Genomic DNA, 24,442 nt, shown 5'->3' with positions numbered 1-24,442 from the left:
AAGTATCTACTCAGCAGTTGCCCAATTTTGAAGTGTTAACACTCTGTTGGCAATATGGTCCGTTTGCTGACTTTTTATTTTGTAAATATGACATCAGGGAGCCCTGGACATTCACAGATGCAATGGGTTTGCTGCTGTCATTACTCAGAACTCACAGAACACAGAGAGCAAAAGAGCTATAACAATAGTGTTCCCCTGAAGTTACCTGCATGGACTTTGTGAAAATGAGGTTTAAAGAACTTGCCTGATATGCTATCAGGCTACACACCACTGTGTGTGTGTGTGTGTGTGTGTGGGCGCACACGCTTGAAGATATAAATACAGGTTTCTCATTCCACTTTGAGCATCTGTTCTCTCTCAAAGCTTAAAGTGATAACGAATCTGTTCAGGACTAGAGTATAGATTTATCAGAATTGAGTGACAAAGCTTATTTTGACAAATCCTTATTTTTTAACGATACCATAGAGCATTCTTAGTTTTTGTTGCCCCAGATGGACATGGGATTTCTTCTGCAATTGCTTTTTATGTCGTTTGATGAAATAAACCAACTCAGACAAAGCCTTGATGATAACTATAAAAGATGTAGTATCCTGTGCCACTCTTCTTATTCTCATTTATACTGCCTAAATTATTTGTATCTACAAGCACATGGTAATACCCAAGGGAGAGACTGCTATTATAATGCATCCAGGAACTGACATGACTCTGCATGCAGACTGCAAGAAATGTCATGAGCTAGTGGTACTAAATCAAACAACAGAACACTGAAATAGCATAAACATAATGGAACAAAGTTGACAATGAATTTCCCCCGAGCAATTAAAATGTAAGGTACTATGACCGCAAACATCTAAATTTAAATCTGAACTAGATTTACGGTTTATTCTGACTTCTTCAGACTGTAACAATTCTTTTTTTCTCATGCTGCAGTCTCCTTTTTGTGAACAAAATGCAAGTTATAGAAACCTTAAGAGATCATTTAAATTTATGCACCAAAAATCCCAGGCTATTTGATGGGGTCAAGAAGGTTATGTATGATTATACACAAATCCAGGGGCAACCAATTTCCTTGCTGCTTAAGATCACACCTCCAGCATCTTCTATGCTGCAAAAGGATTTTTTCCCTTTCTTTAAAAAAATATCTTTAGAATGCTGCATGTAATTGCTTCCTGCGACAGCAACTACATTTCAATAATCTCATTAAATATAGAAAAAGACTAAACACCAGCAACATCTTCCTCACTGTAAATTATTCTTTTCCTCTAAAGCCAGCTGGTAACCTTTTATTGCCTGACATCAACTACAGGGAAACATTGCAGAGAATCTCTCTTTAATTGACAAAGAACCTTGAATTCTGTAGATTCTTTCAGCAGGCAGCAAGCAATCAGAGCTGAAGGCTCTTCCTTTGAAAGAGCAGCTTTCAAACAGGGGGAAGCATGTTACTTAAATATAACGAAAGGAAAACTTTCAAGATAGCATAGGTTTATTCTGGGGCCAGCCCCACGAAGTGGACTTGAAAAACACACAGAGATGGGGAGCAGGTCTAGCTATTTATCACAGTGAATACATAGGCAGGCTGGTGAGAGGAATGATCTTTGGTCTTGAGGTGCTCAGCAGTACAGTGACTCAAAGTGGTGTTGATTTCCTGCAAGATCTCACAAGTGTCAGAGGGATCCCATTCACAGGGTGTGTTGAAAGGACTTCCCCAGAAGCCTGAGAACATGAAGGCCCCTTTCATACCAGGCCCACTTGGGGTTGTCCAGCACAAAAAGTGCTTTTAGCTCCCTGCAAATAGTGCAGAGATTCTGGGAGTGGCAGGAATGTTCTCGCAAGAGCAGGGATGCCAACCTGAATGAACTGGAGGGGGGCAGGTAAGCCCCATGCCACATAATCAATCACATAATGAGGCACATGCACACCATTTGAATGGCAATGCCCATCAACCTTAGGGGTGCTGCCCCATCAAATGTTTTATTTAAGGGGGGCAAAGACTCCTCAGCCCCAGGAGTTGACTTCTATGTGTAAGAGCATCCCCAACACTCCCAGAACCACTGCACCAATGAGCAGGACTTTCCCCCCTCACTGACAGCCTTAGAAGGGAAGCTTCAAGGGTTATTTTGGGCTATACATTATTTTCATGTATATGTATAACCCTTGGAACCTAGCCTCATATAATATGAGATTCCCTTTGATATGCATAAACCCATGAGTAGATGTGTGTCTACTATGCATGGCTATTGGGTGTGATGAAGGGCTGGGACCAGCAGGCAGGGTCCTGAGCCCTTCCTCCACTTATAGATCTAATGCCTGCATTGGACTATAGCAGGAGTGGGGAACTACCAACCTTACTGTATGCTTGTGAAACATGGACCACTTATAAACACCATCTCCAACTTCTCAAAAGATTCAATTAACGGTGTCTCCGAAAATTGTTACACATCACTTGGGAAGACAGGAGAACTAATGCCAGTGTACTGGAAGAAGCAAAGATCACCAGTGTTGAAGTAATGATTCTTCAACATCAACTTCGCTGGACTGGTCATGTTGTGAGGATGCCTGATTATTGTCTTCCAAAGCAACTATATTCCAAATTTAAAAATGGAAGGCATAATGCTGGTGGTCAATAAAATAGGTTTAAAGACTGTCTCAAGGCAAATCTTTAAAAATGTAGTATAAACACCAACAATTGGGAAACACTGGCCTGCGAGCACTCCAATTGTAGAACAGCCTTTACTAAAGGTGTCATGGGCTTTGAAGACACTCGAACTCAGGACGCAAGGGAGACACAGGCTAGGAGGAAGGCACGTTTGGCAAACCATCACCATGATCAACTCCCACCCGGAAACCTATGTCCCTACTGTAGAAGGACGTGTGAATCCAGAATTTGCCTCCACAGTCACTTACAGACTCACTGTTAAAACTGTGTTTATGGAAGACAATCTTACTCAGCCATGAATGATTGCCAAAGATAGCAGGAGTGGGGAACCAATATTGCTGAACTACAGCTCCCATCATCCCTATTTGCTATGCTTGATGGGGCTGAAGGGAGCTGGTGTTAAGCAACATCTGCAGGGTCACAGGATTCCCACTTCTGGCCTATAGTACATAATATTCCCTTTCCCTCATTAAGTTCATATTTATTTCTAAATAGGTTATATGTACTTTAGAGTTTGCTGTGGATTTTTCTTTTCATTGCATCAAAAAGAATGTCATGCCACTGTGCAGCTGTAGTAAATTGAACGCTCCTGGGAAAAAACCTAGAAATTACAATAATGTTATTCATGAAAAAAAAATCAAGAACTACTGTGTGGGTTGTATTTAAGGATCATTGTTGAGAATCAGTAATGTGGAATAAGATGCTGAGTTAACAGCCTGTGCTGGTTACAAATGTAATTGTAAATAAATGTTTTATATGATGCAGAGACATGAGTATCTGATGACTACATGCCATTAAAACACAACCAGATTTATTGGTACTATTGTCCACAGGGTTTCCATGTAAATCACACATTTCCCTAAGATGTGCTGTCCAAACAAATACATTTTGTTAATAAATCAGGTCCTTAATTAGTCACTTTCATATTTTAAATGACCAAGATAGTGTCATTTGATACAGCAGACAAATTACAGGGGACTGCAAAAAACAAGCTTTGACAATTTATAAAAGACACAGTGCACCTCCTGATATTAAGAATGGCCAAAACTCCATTAGCTGTAAAAACACAAAATCATGGCAGTTAATAGAGAATGTTAGATAGACCTAATCTATTTTAAGTAAGTGTATACAGTGATATGATTTAAAACATCCAATGTGGTGAAAAACAAATTGCCATCTGCACCAATAATGGGGGGTTGAAATAAAGTTGCCCAATTTTGAAATGTTGAGATTAAAATTCAGCCTCCTTGCATTTTGAAAATACAACTTTAGAAATGAAATCTTGTTGCTAAATTTCAGCCCATGGCTGGCAGGAAAAGCAGACAGACTACTGAAACCTTGATGGGCTTCCATATGTGGCTGCTGGTTGGCTTCATTTACCTTGATGAATCACAAGGTGTGCAGGCTAATGCTTGGAAGATTCCACATATGGGCTGTGAGTCTGGGATTGACCAGTGTCATGGGGATGAAAGTATATGGCATCCATGCATAGCTGTCCACAAGTTTCTGGAACCACAAGCCTTTCTTGGCACGAATCAAGCCCTCTTGAATGCCTCTCATATTCAGAAAGTAATGAGAAGGGATTGGCAGAGACCCAAGTTGAGAAGATGCAAGGGTGCCTTGAGGTGTCTAGGCCTCTTTGAGCAGCCAATATCAGAATTCCAGGATTCTGCTCATTAGATCTTCCTATGAAACCTTGGACATTATCAAGTGTATTCTGTCAAAGCCAATGTGTGAACTCAGCAGCACAGAGTGTTATGTGTTTAAATTCTGATCCATTTTTTCTCCTGGGGACTATAAATGTGGCACCATAATTTCTTCTCTTTGATGCACAGCAATGCACTGTTTCATCCATTTATGTGCTTCCTCCCAGCTCCCTCTGCTCTACACCTCAGAAACCTGACAAAGCTTTATGCTAATCAGTCCCCATTTCTCAGCTAGCATTCAGGATCTCAACCAGTTTTCCCACAGTTCTGGATATGCTAGCTGATTCAGAGCAAGCGCCTGCCTCCTTTCACTCCCAAGGAAGCCTTAGATCAGCCTTTCCAGCCTGGTGCCCTCTGGACATTTCAAACTACAGCCCTTATCAGCCCAGCTAGCATGGCCATCTAGAGGGCACCAGATTGGCAGAGGTACCCTAGACAAGCCTAGCACAAAGCACAATGTGACCCAAGGCATTGCCCCTTGCCTTCATCACCTCTCAAATGCATTCAGGCTACATACAGGCTAAAATCTCTGCATGAGAACACTTCTTGGTGTGCCAGCAGCTAGCTGCATTGCTTCCCAAAGCATGTGGTAGGAACTTTGCCACTAAATAGCAATGGGATGCAAACATGACTGTGCTTCTTAATATACAAAGTAGCACATGAAGAAAATACACAATGCTCTGCTAGCAACATTGCTGAAAAGAATTTTCTTATTGTTGTATCTGGTGGAGAGTGGAAAACAAGAAGAAGAAGAAGAAGAAGAAGAAGAAGAAGAAGAAGAAGAAGAAGCTGTCTCCTAGTTATATATTTGCTTAGGAATTATGACTTGAAATACATACATTCTTGTAGAGCACATTGCGTCACGTGGATATTTCTTTCAGTATTTTTCTTTCTGTTTCTCCCAGTACCTGTTCTGGGGAACACATTCCACTGTTCTTCCTTGCTTTTGTGCCTGCTAACTGCTACCCTGAAATGCCTCTCTCTCGACAAACACAGCTCCTAATCCTGGTTTCTTACACCTCAGTTGGCAATGTTGCTACTGCTCAAGGATGTATGTGACTCAAGCTGTCAGCTGACTTTTCATCCTAGCCCCTGGTTGAGTTGCAAATGCAGTACTCTCAGCAGGGAGCTTTCATTCCTGCTCCTTTACCTGAGAGGGGAAGTTAATTAGTCAAGGAAGCCTGCAGTGCATGAAAATACAGGGATGTCTTGGCTCAGTGGCGCTATGCTCTCATTAAAACGACATGCTGTATTTTTTTTTTTAAATAAAGCATTCTACTATCTCCGCTACTTATATCTATCAACAGTCTGTGGTTTGAGAAGCCATGGTGCTTCTGTAATGCCCTGACATTTGCTGTAAAGGAGGCTTTCATTCATGTTTATATTAAATGCACTAACTTTTAATGTGGATTCACAATAAAGACTCATGGGCAGTGATGCTTGAACTTTCTTTTACCCTGCAAGGAAAACAACAAGGGGAACATGGCATATTCCAGATTTAGGGCTCTCATTCCCAAAGGCCCAAGCTCTTGTGCTTTATGTTGCTTTTCTTCTTCTTCTTTTGCTTCCAAATTGTGAATTGAGTTGAAGTGTCCACTGCACTCTATTCTACCCCACACCATGAAATGCATATTACTTGGAGGGGGGGGGATCTTTTGCAGGACAAAAGAAGATGCAATTAAATACACACTTACCAGGGAGCAATTTCCATCAAACTTTGTAGAACTGAAATGTGTTTAGGATTGGGCTTAAATTCCCATTGCAAGAGAGTCATATTGTACAATGTTTGTGCACGTGTATATGCTTTTTCAAGAGGATTTCTTAATGGCATTGCAGCTATAAAAGTTTACTACAGTTTTGCGGTGACTCCATCCATATATTGCTTTTAAGCAGCGGTAAGTTGTTGTGTCATGAATGTCAGAAATGGGTCTGACTAGCACTGCCACAGCCACAACATCTCAGGTTCTGAAACAAGGGGGTAGAGGAGTAGCCTTCTGTTCTACTAAAGCAGTGATGGGGAAGCTGTGGCCCACCAATTATATATAAAACAATACAACAACAACAACAACAACAACAACAACAACAACAACAACACCTTAAACTGGTATTTCCCAACCTGGTGCCCTAAAAATGCTTTGAACTGCAACCCCTCATGGGAATTGTAGTTTACAACACCTGCAGATCAGCAGCGTGGAGAAGGCTGTCCTAAAATGCCCTTTAAACTTAGACAGCAAAAAAATAAAAAATAAAAAATGCAAAGTATAATTAGGGATAGGGAAATCTTAAGTTCAGGTCTCCACATTTCTATATCCATGTTTTTGACCTCATGAAAATTATAAGCATTTTAGTGTGAATTTCTCCCAATGCACACATTTTTGCAAGGCAAATTCCTCTAATATAATGCGTTAGAGAGCCTCTGATGAGGCCCTTCTGCTGGTTCCCCTTAGGTTTGGCTGGCCTCCATTAGGGACCAAGTTTTTAGGGTGACAGGCCCTCTCCTGTGGAACTCCCTGCCTGTAGAGCTTTGGCAAGAACTGTCCCTGCCTTCTCTCAGCTCTCTGAAAACTGCACAGGTCTTCACAATATGAACCTTATAAAAAAAAATTATCTACTAATGTTTTATTGATGTCCTTAATTAAATATTATATATATTTATAGAATGATTTTGTATGTTGGAAGCCACCTAATTATATGTTATAAAAAAGTGGACTGTACATATTCAGATAAATAAATACATATAGTTATGCTATTTTCACAAATACGTGCATTGTTATGCACACTTTACCCCAGTATACACATCTTTATACATATATTACTTGGCTGGAGAATTGGGTTGCAAAATTTCAAATGATTTCTAAATGCAAATTTCAATCCAATTTCTTCCCCATCTGTAAGTATAAGCATGCTGAAATGCAGAGCTTGCCAATACAAATAAAATAAAATAAAAATATTTACCCCACACCCACTTATTAAAAGCCTGCTGCAGCTTGTATTTTTTGAGAAATAAAGGTCTGAGGCCACCGAGCTCAGCAATTAAAACAAATCATTCTAAAGCAGCAAAACCAGACCTGAGAAAAACGGATTTACCACTCTTGAGCTGGAATGGTCACACACAGGTCTCATTTATATTCAGTGATATACAATGATCTGAAGATGGGTTTTATTCTGGTTTGACATCTTTATACTACTGTTGCAAAGCAGTTATTTCTATTGCTTTATTACTGTGGGTTTTCTTTTTTCAATGTCATGTAATTTTAAAGCTTGGTAAGTAACACTAAGGATTTTGATAAAGCAACGAAAACATTAAACCAGTTTGGTTAGATTCATTAAATCAAAGCAATTTAGATAATAATTAAATTACCAGTAGGAGCCCCACAATTATCAATATAAACAGTACATGAGCCAAGTTCTTGTGGTCTGTTTATATTGCTTGATATCAAAATACAGATTTGGTTTTTAAATAATAATAATAATAATAATAATAATAATAATAATAATAATAAGTGTTTAATATCACATCTAGTCTGACCCTTAAGCAGAACATATGCCTTGCATGCAGAAGGTGCAGGTTCAGTCTGTGGCATCTCCAGATATGGGTGGGAAAGGTCCTCTCAGAAACCTTGGAGAGCTACAGATGATGCTAAGTTAGATGGAGCAATGGTCTGCACTGGTAAAAGGTCACTTCATAGTTTTCCATTCGCTTTTACCCTTGTTCCTCCATTGCATCCCACAGACACTCAATCTGGCTGTAGATTTAAAAGAGGGAACACGGTGAGAGGGGAGATACCTATGCCATGCCTACTTGAGGGCTCAAAATACACATTTCAGGGGTGGGCAAATCTCCCAAGGTAAAAATCACAGATAGTATCGAACCGTGGAATTTGGTATTGTGCCCAGAATCTATCCAAGACCCTTTGCTGTCTGAGATGAAGGACTAAATGGCAGCTCATTGCCTTCCATTCCAGACTGGCAGATGACCCAACTTTCAATACTGTCAACAAGATCGTGTTCTCCAATGAGTTGGTGTAATTTTGGAATATGTGCAAAATTGCACAAACAGCTTGGTCTGTGTCTCGAGGTGGCCTTCACCCACATCTGATTCTGTTGAGGGTTAGGACACGAGCTGGGGTGAGCCTCTTGAAATAGCTCAAGTCTACAAGCCTCTGGCATGACTCATCCATCCCTGCTTTTCTCCAAAGAATGTGTGTATGTGCCTTGGTGAATATAAAGCCAAGGCTGCATTCAGCAGCAAGTTGTTGAGTGGTGGATCTCTCTTGAAACTTGGCTCTGTCTGTATATTTTAATCTCTTCAGTTTAGCCTCTAAGACCAGGTTACTGTACTTTGTAGTATAGGTTTATGATGGACCAGCATCTCTTAACCTTATGTATGTAGTGTGCTGGAATTGTCTTGTGTCTTGAGGCTATAAAACACTTTACACTGAGCTGTGTGTACAAGGAGTTTTCTTCACCATCAGCTTTGGAAAGACTAAAACACTGTTGCTGTGTTGTATTATATTATTTATGTACATCGATTTATTTCTTGGAGTTAAGAATAGGACTGGGATAAATTGTGTTCGCTGAGCCCGTATTTTATACAGTCTGTATATGATGTTTGTTTGTTAATGTGAGGTGTGATATGCCTAATAAAGGATTTTGAATTGAATTGAATTGACTAAAACTGGAAAGGGAGAAGGTTTGCTGGACTACTCTGCTGATGTTGCACAGCTCTGCCCATCACACTGGTATAGGTGTGATATCAAAATACTATCACACTGCACCTGAGGGAAGTCATTTTGTTTAGGAGGAGGTAAGGCAGGATCCATGGCGTACATGCTCTGCCCTCCATCATCTTGCTTCCATTTCTTGCCCCTCAGTATTTGTGGCCTGAGGTAGTCACCTTATTTTGCCAAATGACAGATCCAGCTCTGATTCTGCTTCAAAGATCAAAGCATCCTAACAATAGTACATTCATCCACCCACACCAACCTTTCCTTTTGAACTTCTGGCATTTGACTCATAATTTTGTATTTCAGCAGGCATTTTACACATGTTTAGCTTTTATCGGTACAGTGGTACCTCAGCTTAAGTACTTAATTCGTTCCAGAGGTTCGTACTTAACCTGAAACTGTTCTTAACCTGAAGCACCACTTTAGCTAATAGGGCCTCCTGCTGCCGCCACGCCCCCGGAGCACGATTTCTGTTCTCATCCTTAACCTGAAGCACTATTTCTGGGTTAGTGGAGTCTGTAACCTGAAGCATATGTAACCTGAGGTACCACTGTAGTTCAATTGTAATCTTATTGCACAACACTTAGAAACTTGTGTGACTGAGCGGTATGTAAATAGGTAGGAAACAAACAAGCAAGGAAACAAACCATATCAGTTATGCACCAATTGATGTTCAGAATGAAAACAAGGTTAGGAGGTAGAAGCATAAGAAAAGACGATAGAGAAGACATTTCTGGGTTGTATCCCATGCTAGCCCTGCTCTGAGAAGGACCATTAAATTATTGAATATGACTATCTTAGGTTAGTCTGTTAATTTCATTGGGTCTACTCTGAGTAACACTTAGTTGGCTCCAACTCAGTGTTGCATATTGGTATGAAGGGGTGACAGTGACCATATGAATGATTAGGCGATCAAAATTCCAACTATACTGATTTATAGGTAAGTGTACAAAATCCTAAATATCCCACATATCATGTAAAGGACACATGGATTTTTCAGGTTGCTTGTAGAATGGAAATAAAATACATTTCCAAAAGCAGACTATGTAAGGTAATGGAACATATTTAAGAAGCACAATATCATCTTTTGCTTTGATTGTTAATGTGGTTTTGACACTGATCCATAATCTGGCTCTTTCTCTCTATAAAGTTGCATTTATATAGATCTTTTTGTCATCTCAAAAACAAATACCTACTTCACTTAATTATTTAGTGCTTGGCCTGACCCGTTAAAAAGGCTCACTTTTCCTCTTTATTGCTCATTTTCCTTTCAGCAGTTAATGGATGTTTTATTATATTTACACTGTTGATTCTTTGCAGGTTTTGACAACTTGATGAAGAAAGCAAATTGTGGCCTCATTGAGAATGTAGGGTAAGAACTAAATTGTAATGGCATATACACTTTAGATAATTTTCACACCAGCCATATAGGTTCCCACAGCGGTGCTACTCCACTCTTGCTTGAAACTAGAACAACTGGTAATAAAAGCAAAATCCAAGTGACAAAAGAACAAAGGGCTTCAAACCTTATCATAGTGCGCTCCCAGTTCACATAACTGTTGTTTAGAAGAATAATTCAGATTTCTTTCATTAAGCACTATTGCTTAATTGACAGAGCTTGCCAGCTAGCACCTATTCTCATTCATGGGAGTTCTGCTCTCTCAGACCCTACAATGTATGCACCTAGGTTGGTATCTGCTTTGAAGATCATGGCAATATATCGTGCTCTCCTTGCCTTCTTCGGCCCCCACCCAGGCCACCCTCAGCCCCACGGCAATATTTTCAGTCACTTTGGGACTTAGTAGGCCCCCTCTGTCTACAGACTGACTGAATAGGGCAGGTCTTCTTGCTTACTGGGGACTGGGTGGTGGTGGTGGGCATTTAGGATTGGGTGCTGTTACAAGTTTGATCACATTGTTGGAGAGGAAGGTGTGGGAGAAGTTAATGGGAAAGAGGGGAACAAGTGAGCACTCTTAGGCATCTCTGAACGTCAAGAATGTTTTTGGAAGTCAGCTGCTCTGGGTTGCAGGATCCTTAGCCTGGATAGAGAATGTTCCCACAATTGCAGGGTCCCAGGAAGGCTTTCCTACTCACCAGATGGTGAGGCCAACTTTGGAGTTATGTTTTGTCCCTTGCCATGAGCAAGGTATGGTTCACCCAAGGTTGATGTTTGGGGTTAACTACCCACAATCATCATTTCCTCTGCAGAAGTTATTAGTAAAATGTAGTTCCAGTTCGTTTCTCTTTTTACACTTTTCCTGGGTCCAGTCAAGATATAATGTTTTGTTACATTTAACTCCAGAGACAGCCTCCTTGCTTTGCCAGTCTTGTGGTGATGTCACTATTTAATTGTCTTTATAATTTCTTGTAGAATCTAGAATCATAGAATTGTAGAGTTGGAAGGGACCACAAGGGTCATCTAGTCCAACCCCCTGCAAAGCATCCATGACAGATGGCCATCCAACCTCTGGTTCAAAACCTCCAAGGAAGGAGAGCCCACAATCTCCTGAGGCAAACTGGTCCACTGTCAAATCGCTCTTACTCTCAAAACGTTTATCCTGAAGTTTAGTCGGAATCTCCATTCTAGTAACTTGAATCCATTGGTTTGAGTCCTAAATATTTAAAAACTCTTTAGCACCCAAAAATCTCAAAGGAAATAAATAAAATGCCAACAACCAAAATAAACAGCGTAAGATACAGTGCAGACTTCACAGTGACCAGTATCATGCAATAAACGACTACTTGAGGAAGGCCTGCGTGAAAAGAAAAAGTCTTCAGCATGCATAAGTTCATTGGTGCATGCCCTGTTTTAGTGAGAAAACTGTTTCACATGGCAGGTCTGTAATTTTTGGTACAGAAGAAAAACGCTGACAGCCTTTGAATCATATCCATTTGGGAAAGGAAAGGGAGTGGGTTGGCAGGACCATGTGTGCTACTATAACAAAACTAATATTTATATGTAGAGTATATATGCTGATGTGCTTTTGCCCACCCTAGAATCAACACAAAGATCTTAAGTGACCATATGCAATAGCATAGTTGTGTATAGCATGTAATTGGAAATCTCCCAAGCAAGCTTCTAAACAACAGTAAATTGATAAAATGTGGGAGGTCATGTTTATGAATATGTACAAACTTACTCGGGAAGTGAAGCAAGCAAAGGTTTCTGTTTTGTGTCTGTTTTTCAAAAGGGTGTTATGGTGCAATGGTTTCCATTTATTTCTTATATCTAGGAGTCATTTGAGCTTCTGATCATATTCCAATCAAATGCAGATGCGTATGCTGTCTTCTTATTGCATTGCCTTGAGTTGATTTTAACAGTGCTGGTATTTTAGATTGTAGCTTTTTACTACCATTGTTCACTGCTTTGAGACTTTCATATTCTATGAAACAAAAGTAAACATATTTTGCTAACTATAACTTGATTGCATAACTTACACAGCTGATCTCTGTCAATAGTTGGTGAGCTTCTCCTTAGGGTGGTTGATCTAACTGTCTTAGAAATTCACACAAGTTGTGTCAGTGAGTTTCCTTTTCTCTTAAAATAAGAAAAGGAAGAATTCCACAACAGAATAACAAAATCACTTATTTTAAGAGATAACAACTTGTTATTCTGTTGTGGAATTCTTCCTTTTCTTTCCCTATATTTTAATCTTTATTTCAAAATAAACTGTTAATGCTAAAAGAAAATACAAGCTGCCTTTTTCAAATCCTAAAACTGAACACAAAGTGTGCTTTGCTTCTTGATTACACCCTCTATCAGTGGCATTTTCCCTATAAGAATTAGTAATTCTTATCAATGATATGATGATTCATTACCTCCAGTGTCAAATCACAAGTAGGGAAGTTGCTCGTATTCTGCTTGCAGACTTCCCATAGCCATTTCGTGGGCCACTATGACAACAAGATGCTCAACCAGACCAGCCTTCGGTCTAGTTCAAGAGGATTCTTCTTATGTTCTTTACATAAACCTATCTGAAGACTGCAACCTTCCCCAGATTTCAACAAACAACTTGCCTTAATAGGGCACAAAAATTCTGTTACAAAATATTCACAAGCTCTGTTTCAAATGGAAGACTCATGATGCTACCCTTTGCAACATAGATGCGGATGGTATCTCTATTTCAGACAAAGCTGTCACTGTTTCTCACCCATTCCTTCCTATTAATGTTGTTTAAAATACCAGAGTTTTCCTCTTAATCATTCTCAACAAAGACCAAGTGTCCCTTTAAATAATATTTCATTGTTTTACATTTGCTTGTGCAGAAATGATTGGATTTGCAGCTTTATCAGCTAGAACGCCTGTCCTATGAACTGCAAATGGTGTTCTGCCATTGTAGTAATTATCTTCTATCAAGATTTGGTCGTATTATATTTGCAGCTTAATCAAATCATTGTTGTATCATTGATGTACAAAATTCCAAGTGCACGATGATTGTTCTAGATAACTGTGACCATCACTCACCTACATTTATACTTTACGCAAAGGCTAAAGGAAACTTGTTTAGCAAATCTCTGAAAATTTAAGATTAACAGTCTAATAGACAACTCTCCATCAACCAGATTTGCTTTCCCATTTGTCAGTATCCCTGCAGAGCCAACTGAAAACTTCCCCAAGATCTATGGTATATATTAGTCAAAACATATTGCCTTCCAGAGCAAATTTGGTTGACGGGGGGCCGGGGGGGGGGAATCCTACCTAGCCTTCATGGTGCTCAGAAATTCCTACGCTCACCAAGAAACCACAAGCAAAGTCAGCAAGGCTTCACACACCTCAAGTTTTGCCTCATATAGACTGATATGGAAATATGGTGTGTGCTGACACTGATACTTCAAGGCTTCACCTTCATCAGGGGCCATACACAGAGACACATGCATACATCTTTTACAGACAAGGAATGAGATTTCCATAACTGGCAATTTTCTTCGAGTGTACCACATAGTATACAGTTAGATTTACAGTCTAAATGCTTGCAGACTTCCTGTAGCCATTTGGTGGTCCACTGTGAGAACAAGATGCTGAATTATATGGGTCATTGGCCTGATCCAGAAATCTCTTCTTATATTCTTATTGTTTCTTTACTAATGTATGCAGATTAGTTCTAAAAGAAATCCAGGTCTTTTTTCAGTGAGCTTGGGCTGAAAAGCTATCACACAATTTAAATCATTTTCCTATTTTTACTTCTTTCTCTATTTTTTTCTGTTATTTTTGATGGTGGGAGAGGAGGGGGCATAACAAAAAGATCACTGGTTACCCGTCTGTGATCAGTGATGGCCATCACATTCCATAGAAGTAGTGTTTCCTTATTTTTTTGAACCGAGAACAAAATGTTAGGTGGATTCCACCAGAAAAATATACTGTCAGCTGTGCAGATTTTATGTGTGTGTGAATCTTTTATGTTTCCTCACTAATTTAAGTGTTTTATGTTATGTTCTGAAAGTGTTTGGGAGAATCATCCCTGTGGGTTTATTTACCATGCTCTGAAGCACAGGTTGTCTGCCATTCTCAGCAGACTGTGAAATCCAATTAATTGCATCATATGAATCTATATTGTTTGTTGCAATAGCAACAGTAGGAGAGCTGCTCTTGTTTTGATGGAAGCTACTTTAAAGCCCTGGTTCTATAGTCTTCACATTTCCACACAGCAGAAGACAAGCTACAAACCAACTAGAATGGAGCACTAACTGTATCATCCCACAGGACTATTCTGGACTATCAGTGGCAAATGGGATGTGTGGGGGGATGAGGGAAAGGCAAGGCAGCAAGGAGCAGAAGAAGCCATTGAGGATAAGGCCTTATAGCATACTTTTTGCATTCAGTGATTTAGCATTGTGTGAACGAGCCTCAAGCCATCATGATTCCCCTGAGTTCTTTCCATCGTCGCAGCCATAAGGAGAATATCTGGTGCCTTTGCATCTTCTACTAATGGCTTGTCATTATACCTGAACCTGGAAAAACTGTGGTTAGTCTAAACTCTGGTTTGGAGAAAACTATATATATACACACATACCAATTCTCAGTTGCAAGCAACCCTCAAGGCAGCATACAAAATGAATTTCTAAAAGGTGAAATAAAATTGAAGAAAAGAAAAAATGTTTAAAAATAACCAGTAAACTGCAACACCGGGGGGGGGGGGGAGGAAAGAAGCATTGAAAGAACCAGCCAGTGGTCATCTTGCAAGAATCTATCAAAAATGTCTTAGAAAACAATCATATTTTTGTTATTTGTGTGTGAAAGGTCATCATAGTGAAAACAGGTGGGCATATATGAAGAGCATAGCTCATTTGGTAGAGCATGGGACTCATAAGCCCCACCTTGGGCAAAAGATTCCTGCATTGCAGGGGGTTGGACTAGATAACCCTCGTGGTCCCTTTCAACTCTATGATTATATGATTCATAAAGTGGGTGCTCTAACAGAGATGATCTAGCTCTCAGCTCTCATTTGTTTTACTTGAGTGAAAAGGAGACAAAACAGAGGTTCTCTTGCCAATTTTCAGCCTGGGAGAGGCAAATATGGAAGATGTCTCAGCTTGGCAAAAGTCCAGCCATGTCCCGTTTAAAAGTCAACAGCAGTATGTTGAATTGGACCTCAAAGCAAGCAAGTGCAGCTGATGCAGTAGAAGCATTATATACTCTCTACAGTGTAGAGAGCTGAATGCAGAGGTGCCCACATGATCTGGAATACAGTTCAACCAGGCTTCCAAATTGCATGGAAACCTCTGTGTGCCATGGCTCTAGTCCTCCTTTCATGCATTTGCACTATATGTGCAGATGCTGGGGTGATGGGGTGATGGGCTACTTGGTGCCACATCACTTCCTGTTTGTGTCCTCTTTATTCATGAATACAGCACCCACACAGGGATCATGCAATGTGAAAATTCTATGTGTCAGGTAGTGATGAAAGGATCTGTTAATTTCACTTCTATCAGTTTCCCAATCATAAGTTTGGTTCCCTCCATTTCTGCAGCAAATCATGGGGGTTTCCCCTTCAATCTTCATGGACGTTCTCCAGCATTTTACTGCTAATAAACACATTTTTGTATGCTCTTTTGACCAATGTACGCATTTTTGCAAGCATTTCCCCCCCGAATACAATGCATTTTTGTAAGTAATTTCACTGATATATTCACTTTATGCACACTCCTCTAATTTATGCATTTTTCTAAACATTGGTTGACTGGACAACTGCATAGAAAATTTAGGGTAAATGGGAATTTTTAAGGAAGGCTTTGTTTCAGTTCTCATTTTGCTTTGGATTTTGACAAATTCAGATTTAAATGCAAACAGAATCAAATCTCTCCCTCATCTCCAGTGTCAGTCTTGATCCCTGCCTTTCAGGGCATTGGACTAGATAACCCTTGGAGGTTCCTTCTAACTCTACAATTCTAATTTTTTGTTGGCAGATCACTTTATATCACAGTCAATGAGTAGAATTCAGCCCCCCCTCTCTGAGTACAGATTGTTTTAGATTGGATTTATTGGACCTAACTAAGTCATGTTTATTCATTTGAGTGGGTCTACTCCAAGTAAAATTTAGTTGAATATAGAGAGGTGAATGTGCATGTATAACAGCAATTTCCAACAGCTAAGTAAACAGCAATTTCCAACAGTGGACTCAAGTTGTAGATAGACTATTCTCTTCAACAAAGGTAATTTTGAGCTTTGACACTTGCTCTGATATATTTTCCCTTCGATGAAACTCTCTAAAAAGTGAGATGTAGATGTATCATTTGTTTGCCTCAACACTAACAGTGGATATATATTCAAGCAATACAGCAGTTTGTTCCTTAAGGAATATTGTGCTCCTCAATATCAAATGTGTCATGATTCCTTAAAACCTAGCTTATGGCATTCCACCTCCATTTGCATCCTTTTAAAACAAAAAACCTGTGCTGAAATCTTAGCCGCTCCTCCCACTACCTCAACACCTCAACTCATTTATTTCCCAGGGAACTTGAAAATCACATGGGTGATATGTTCCAACAGATATTAGATCATTTTCTTGTTCATTTCTTCTCACTTTTGGCTAAGTTCTTTTTGCAATTTACACATCCAGCAGCTAATGCGCTTACTCTGAACACCCAGAGATGCTGTAATATTATTATCTTTATTCAAATGTTGGAAGCCTTTAAAAACAAGAGCTTTTTAAAAAATCATCCTGGGCTTTTCTTCCATAGAAAAAGAAGTTGAATGGCATATATCAGTAGCTTGCAACCATGGAACTTCTGTCACAAGTCAGGATTGCATAAGCATTTAAAGCCCATAGTGCTATTTTGGGTCAAAAAAAAGGTATTTATTTTTATGTCACACATAGCAATTTTTTTCCAGGCTGCAAATGCCCTGAAGGCTCTTCAAACATAGTGCCATGTAATAAAACAATAGTGGGTTCCCAATTCCAAATCATAAAGCTTTGTTGTATGTCTTTGATGGGCCTATCACTCCTTTCATCAAGAGTATATTTATGTCTGAAGCTTACACAATGAACCAGAAACTGCACAGCTGGTTGGCAACTCAAATCTGCCAGGCACTGCACTGTCTTTGTTATCGCCACATTTTCTATGAATAATGGGGCTTAGATCTGCCTTTTTCAATAAAGATGGGCAGTCACCAAAAGATAGTGAAAGAGTACATACAATTGCATGCAGATTGGACTGGCATCAAGCCACCTTCTGGAGCCAACCTCTGGCTGCAAACTTAGCTGAGTGTCTACAAAGTATACAGCAATGTTCTTTTCCCCATTCACTGCAAATAAGAAGGATGTAATACATTCTAATTCATATCTATGCATAAGGATGTGGTAAAAGTTTTTGTGCTAGACAGTGGGCTGGTAAATAGCATGAACTATACTATTATCTAGAGAAAGATAACCTACAGTTTATCAACCTAGATTCACCCCCCCCCAGTAAATACTGTTCTAAGCAATCTATTGCACAAATTTCAACCAAAAGAAATAAAACTTGGCTGCAGAATTGTAGTGCAAAACTCAGAGAAGTGTCATTTTTATAAAGGAGTGCTATGTTTCAGTTTTTGTGTAGTTTCAGAAATATATAAATACAAAATATCACACACACACAAAGGCAACTTTTAGCCATTCTTTTGCTAAAAGCAGGAGTGTCAGTTCCTAGTCTATACTACTTCTGTAGTCAGTAAATAGTAGGCCAATTATGTGGAGACTCAGGAAAGCTTGAGGAAATGAAAGAAAGATGCTGTTCATTAGAAGTTTGCAATCAGTTTTTTTCCTATGGAACCTTGCAATCTAATATCTGCTTCAGGGAATGGACAGCTATAAGAATACAAAGGACTGTTTCCAAAACAAAGGCTTTTATTCCTTGGAGGAATCCCTATAGCAACCAAGGTTTCCAGATAACTCGCCAACCTTCATCACATGTGCCTCTCATTCACAAGGAGTTTTCTTCTCTCAAAACTGCATGTTTTCACTGCAACCTCACAGATAAGAGTCAAGGCTGACAGTAGGAGAGGGATGCGTGCTCAAAGCATTAGTGGAAACAAGTAATCTCTTGCTAATTATCCTTAACTGATTCTAAATGGCAACAATGTCATGACACAGCAAGCAGCAAAAGGGGAAGAAATGGGCTGACTTTGCTATCTGCAAGAAGGAAAAACATCACCAGGGAAAGCAATTCTGTTAGGACATCTATGGTGCTATTAGTAACACTTTTTAATCTTGTACTGGTGGTTTTTTTTCTTGGAGAGGATCCCAGCTGAATTCCACTGAAGGCTCATCTATTTCAGCATCCTGTTCTTACAGGATGACTATGGGAAACTCACAAGCACAAGGACGACAATGCTCTTTCCACTTCTGCTCCCCAGCAACTGGTATTCAGAGGCATGTCACCTGTGATACTGGAGGTAGTACTCTTACACTATGGACTGTAGCCATTGAGAGCCTTATCCTTCATGAAAGCCATCCAAGCTGATGGACAGCACTATCTTGTCATTGTGAATTCCATAGTTTAACTATGGGCTTGGTGAAGAAATACTTCCCTTTGACTGTCTTGAATCATCTAACATTCAGCTTTGGTGTCTCTGTCTCTTCCTCTCCCCTCTGCCACCACTTCAGCAGCAGCAACCAAGATATAGAAGATCTTGGATTAAAATCTAAGTTTGAGAATAATTATAGGACACAGTGCTCACCCCACATTTCACTTTTCTGCTGAGATTTTTATTTTTGATTGATGAAACTCAATGACGTGGCTAATATAAATCAGTTCAGAGATTATTACAATGGAGACGTAGGTAGAAGTGAAGAATAATATTAATATATTGCATCTCTGGGAAATTTACTTTGTTCAGATGTCATTTCAGAAATAATCAGTTGAATATGACAGGTTTGGGGATTGTGTTGACTTTCATTGAGCTGGGAAGGTTGACAGGAAGGGAATTTTTGAAAAGAATCCATTAAGTCACAGTCTGCTTTCAACCTCTAGTTGTTTACATTGACCAAATTCTGGGGTAGCCAACATTGCGTCCTCTAGATCACTGGACTACAACTTCCATCAATCTCAGTGATCTTGGCCAGTGGTCAGGGACTATGGGAGTTGTAATCCAGTAAGATTTGGAGGACACCACATTGAGTACCCTGACCAAATTGCACCTTCACCTTTATTCATTACTGAGGTTGTTATGCTATACCCAATCCCTTGACTGTAACCACAGATTGAAGAACTCTTGTTTCACTGGGTTCTCCACTTTGGTGTTCCTTGGTACTGGATTTTTATTTTATTTTTCCTGCTTAGTTTGAATGTCATGTGCCAGCTGCTAGTTTCTTGTGAGTCACTGTGTTCCTATTTCAAGTGATGCTAACTGGAAGGCCCATTCTGAACAACACTGGAGGCAAAATAGAGACATGGCCACAAACAAATGAAAGTCTGCCAAATTTTGTTGAAATATTCTTTTGCCACAGGAAAGCTAAAAGAACATTGGAAAAAGTCCAGTTTCAGATTGCATTTTAATATGTACCGGTAACACTTCTATTCACAACAGTCATGTAAAAGGGTTTTTTTTTGGGGGGGGGGACATTTTTAGTAGTGTCTCACTGTACCATTTTTTCGCTCGTTAATCAAAACATTCCTCATTGCATTTACAACAGGTTTTTTTCCAGATCAAATGCTTTTTCACTTAACATTCCATTTATGTGGGCTGTCCTGACCTTTATAGTTCCAAACAGTTCTGCAGTCCATTGGTGAAATATTACAGCAATAATTCAGCACTATTATGCTTAATAAAAAACAACAGCAATATTGTGTGGTTTTGTGCTTCAGATATTTTGTGCGTGGGGAGGGGGAGATGATTTAGGTGTATTTACTTTAATAATTTAGTAATGAGTCTGAGCTGCACAGATCAAAGTGAGAGGTTGTGAGGAAGAGATAACGAATAACAGATCTCAGCACGAGGACAAGAATCTATCCGCTTTAGTACAGGGAGTGAACCACTAAGTGTTGGCAAGAGAGAGAGAAATGTGCCTTGCCTTTATCTAAAAAAACAATAAAAATAAAGGCAGAATAAGACTCTGTTTTTCTTTAAAGCCACATGGCTTGTGTTTGAAACTGCTCTGCCTCTTCATTAAAGCAGGTATTAGATGTGACATGAACAGTACAATCCTATGCACGTTTACACAGAACTTAAGCCCTACACTGAGCTGAATGGGACTTACTTCCAGGTAAGTGCATAGGATTGCAGCCTAAATGCATGTTTGCACTTACCAATTATTAATCAAACTGAGGGAAGCTCACCCATCACTTAATGTTTAAACATATTCAGGTGAAACAAAACAAGCACCCACAAGCCTTAGTGTGTTGTGTTGAATTTATTATCTGGTAGGAGACAGTAAGGGATGCGGGTGGCGTTGTGGGTTAAACCACTGAGCCTAGGACTTGCCGATCAGAAGGTCGGTGGTTCGAATCCCCACGATGGGGTGAGCTCCCATTGTTCAGTCCCTGCTCCTGCCCACCTAGCAGTTCGAAAGCACGTCAAGTGCAAGTAGATAAATAGGTACCGCTCCGGTGGGAAGGTAAACGGTGTTTCCATGCGCTGCTCTGGTTCACCAGAAGCAGCTTAGTCATGCTGGCCACATGACCTGGAAGCTGTACACCGCCTCCCTCGGCCAATAAAGCGAGATGAGCGCCGCAACCCCAGAGTCGGCCATGACTGGACCTAATGGTCAGGGGTCTCTTTACCTTTTTAGGAGACAGTAAGTGGGAGGAGAGGGAGTAGTTATGTGAGTAGTTATGTGGGAGGGAGAGAGAAAAATTAGTTACGCTGTTGTTTGCAAGGCATTGTACTGTTTAACTCTGAGGTGGGTGAATGGCTGGTTGCAAATTAAGTTTAATACTGCCAGGGATTCTTCATGGATCAGCCATTCACTTTGTGACAAGAGGGTAACTGTATTATGGTTATGGTTCATGGGAATGGCTGAGAGTGAGGTTTGTATGTGAGACAGTATTAAGGATGAGCTTCGGAAATGTTACTATGTAAGGAAGTCTTACATAGAGGGTGATCTATGTGACAAAGGTATATGAGAGCAGAAGCAGTAAAGGAAGCGGTAAAGGAGTCTAGAAATGTTGTGAAATGCTGAAAAGCTGCAGAATCATTTAGCATGCTGAATCACTGTGACTCATCTTGAGGATGACTCATTCTCTGTATAAGCATTGTATCTGCTTGCAGGCAGACTCAGTGCAGTGACTCTAAATCCGGCCAGTGGACAGTCGGGGAATCAGCGTGTTTTTACATGAGTAGAATTAAATACTTAACCCGAGGTATCACTGTACTTATTTGTGTGACAAATGCTTTCTTGCCCTCCCTTACACTTACTAGATCTTCTGCATGTTCTTCTAGGACCTTTAACAGTTTATAATAAGCCAAACAAGCACAACTTGTGCAATTTCAGCCTAATTTATAATTTATTATAAGTATGTGGGGGGGATCACAATACAGTGGTACCTCGGGTTAAGAACTTTATTCGTTCCGGAGGTCCATTCTTAACCTGAAACTGTTTTTAACCTGAAGCACCACTTTAGCTAATGGGGCCTCCTGCTGCTGCCACACAATTTCTGTTCTCATCCTGAAGCAAAGTTCTTAACCCGAGGTACTATTTCTGGGTTAGCAGAGTCTGTAACCTGAAGCATCTGTAACCTGAAGCGTATGTAACCTGAGGTACTACTGTATGGTGATATGTTATAATATGTTATCTAATTTTCATGGCAAATGTTGCAAGAAAGGGGGAAAACTAGCTTTAGGGACAAATATTCACAGGAAAGTTGAGTGCAGCTAAAGAAAATTCTGAATCCTTTAGTGTTCCTTCAAAATAACTATCTGGCTGTCATTTTTTTTCCAGTGAAATTAAATAAAGGAGCTCCTTAGCTTTTATTTGCAGCAATGATCGGCTGCTGCCTTACTTTTTCCAAGCAGTTTTAGGAGAGGCACATTTATTATTAAAGGAAACTCCACAAGGAACACTTTTTTACCGCACAAAAATAGGAATAATACTGTAACAATAAAGATCAAAGATTGATGCAGTTGTGAGTACAAGTAATAGCTGCCTTGTGAGGCTGCAGTTTCCTCAAGGGAATTCTTTAGGAAGGGCTTTCATTTTATAAAATGTGTTTGTTTCAACGCTCTGCTTTACGAACAAGGAACGGTGCCATTGTTGCTTTTTCCCTCTCCTGCACCCTCATATAAAATACATCTCTTCAGGGTTTTTTTGCACAGTATTCTCAGGAACAGCACAGCATGTGTTTTGCTTTAAATCTTCATAGTACTTCTAATTTTAAGGCAGCAGATAGAAAACCAGAAGCATAGCAGAGTTTTTCTGCCCTGTTTGTTTCTCAGCCAGTATAAACCAGGATTTCTGATGTTCCTGGAGGGAGACCACTCTGATGGGTACTACTGCCAGGCATTGTGTCATAGATGTTGATAGCGCATGTTTGCCAATATCATCTGGGCATCTTGCAAAACAACATTTTCTCACATAGATGGCATGCAGGAAGACAAAGAGAAAGATACTGGTTAAAAAGACCCCATAGCCTGCTTTATAGTGTTACCATAGTCCAAATGCTAAACTAGTGGCCAAAGTCTCTGGCCAATTCCAGAGACAAGAGCTGTTTGAATATACATGCATAAGGTCTTTGTCCAGACTGTCCACGAAAGTGTGTTGACACATCTCATCAGTAGCACCTATAAAACTGTTCACCCAATACAGCTGTCTGGTTAAGGCCACTTCCATCTGACTCTCCTTTGTGGCTGTTCTTATGTTACCAAAAGAAATGTGGGAAGGTTTTCTATTTCCACAAAGGCTTTTGTGCACCTCCATTTTGGCTCATCAATGGCACAAACTGGGTTTGAAGTAGCATAGAGAAAATCCATGGACAAATGCCCTCGTTGCCTTGCTCATCTTCTACAGATCATGAGCTGTCACAATGAGCCATTTAAAATACAGTAGTACCTTGGGTTAAGAACTTAACTCATTCTGGAGGTCCGTTCTTAACCTGAAACTGTTCTTAACCTGAGGTACCACTTTAGCTAATGGGGCCTCTCGCTGCTGCCACGCCACCACTGTACGATTTCTGTTCTCATCCTGAAGCAAAGTTCTTAACCCGAGGTACTATTTCTGGGTTAGCGGAGTCTGTAACCTGAAGCGTCTGTAACCTGAGGTACCACTGTAGCTCCCACTTGGCAGCATTTTGAGTGCTTTTCTCCCTTAGCAGTCCTCAATTGCCATTGCTTGAGTAGCAGCGCCAGAGGATCAGCTGGTGCAGGCTCATATAATGCACTAAAGCAGAAGTAGGGAAAATACCACATAATTTGTTATGTCCTCATCCAAAATACCAGACAGAAAATGTCAAATACTAGAGGTGTGCATGGGCCCAATATTCATCTGTTACCCGTATTTGTGTCTTTTAAACAATTCCAAACTGTTTCTGGGTGACTCTGTGCTCTCTTTGCTCAGATCTATGTTTTCAATTCTGAACCTCTCTGCATAAATTAAGCCTTTTGCTTCCCTATTGCTATGATGGGAAATCCAAGAATGGCTGTTGCTTTCCCTCCTTTTGGAAGGAATTTATTCCAGAGGCGCTTCGGTCAAATTGCAGACAGGGATTCACTTTCCTCCACAATCCATTATGAGGTAGGTGGGTGTGGCTTTGTCTCTTTTTTACCTTAAAATAATCAAGAGGCAATCAAATGGTGAATCTTCTTGCTTGTAAATATGCCCCCCAAAACACCACAGCTTTCCACCAGCCTTTTTTTCTGGTGGTTGTTTGTGTCCTTTGATAGTCTTGTGGACTAACAACATGTATGTGTTGCTGGTCCAATGCTGTGAAACACTCTTCCTCCA

Source organism: Podarcis raffonei, chromosome 7, assembly GCF_027172205.1.
Source record: "Podarcis raffonei isolate rPodRaf1 chromosome 7, rPodRaf1.pri, whole genome shotgun sequence".
Lineage (NCBI taxonomy): Eukaryota > Metazoa > Chordata > Lepidosauria > Squamata > Lacertidae > Podarcis > Podarcis raffonei.
The sequence above is the reverse complement of the archived record's forward strand: the minus strand, read 5'-3'. Positions refer to the sequence as shown.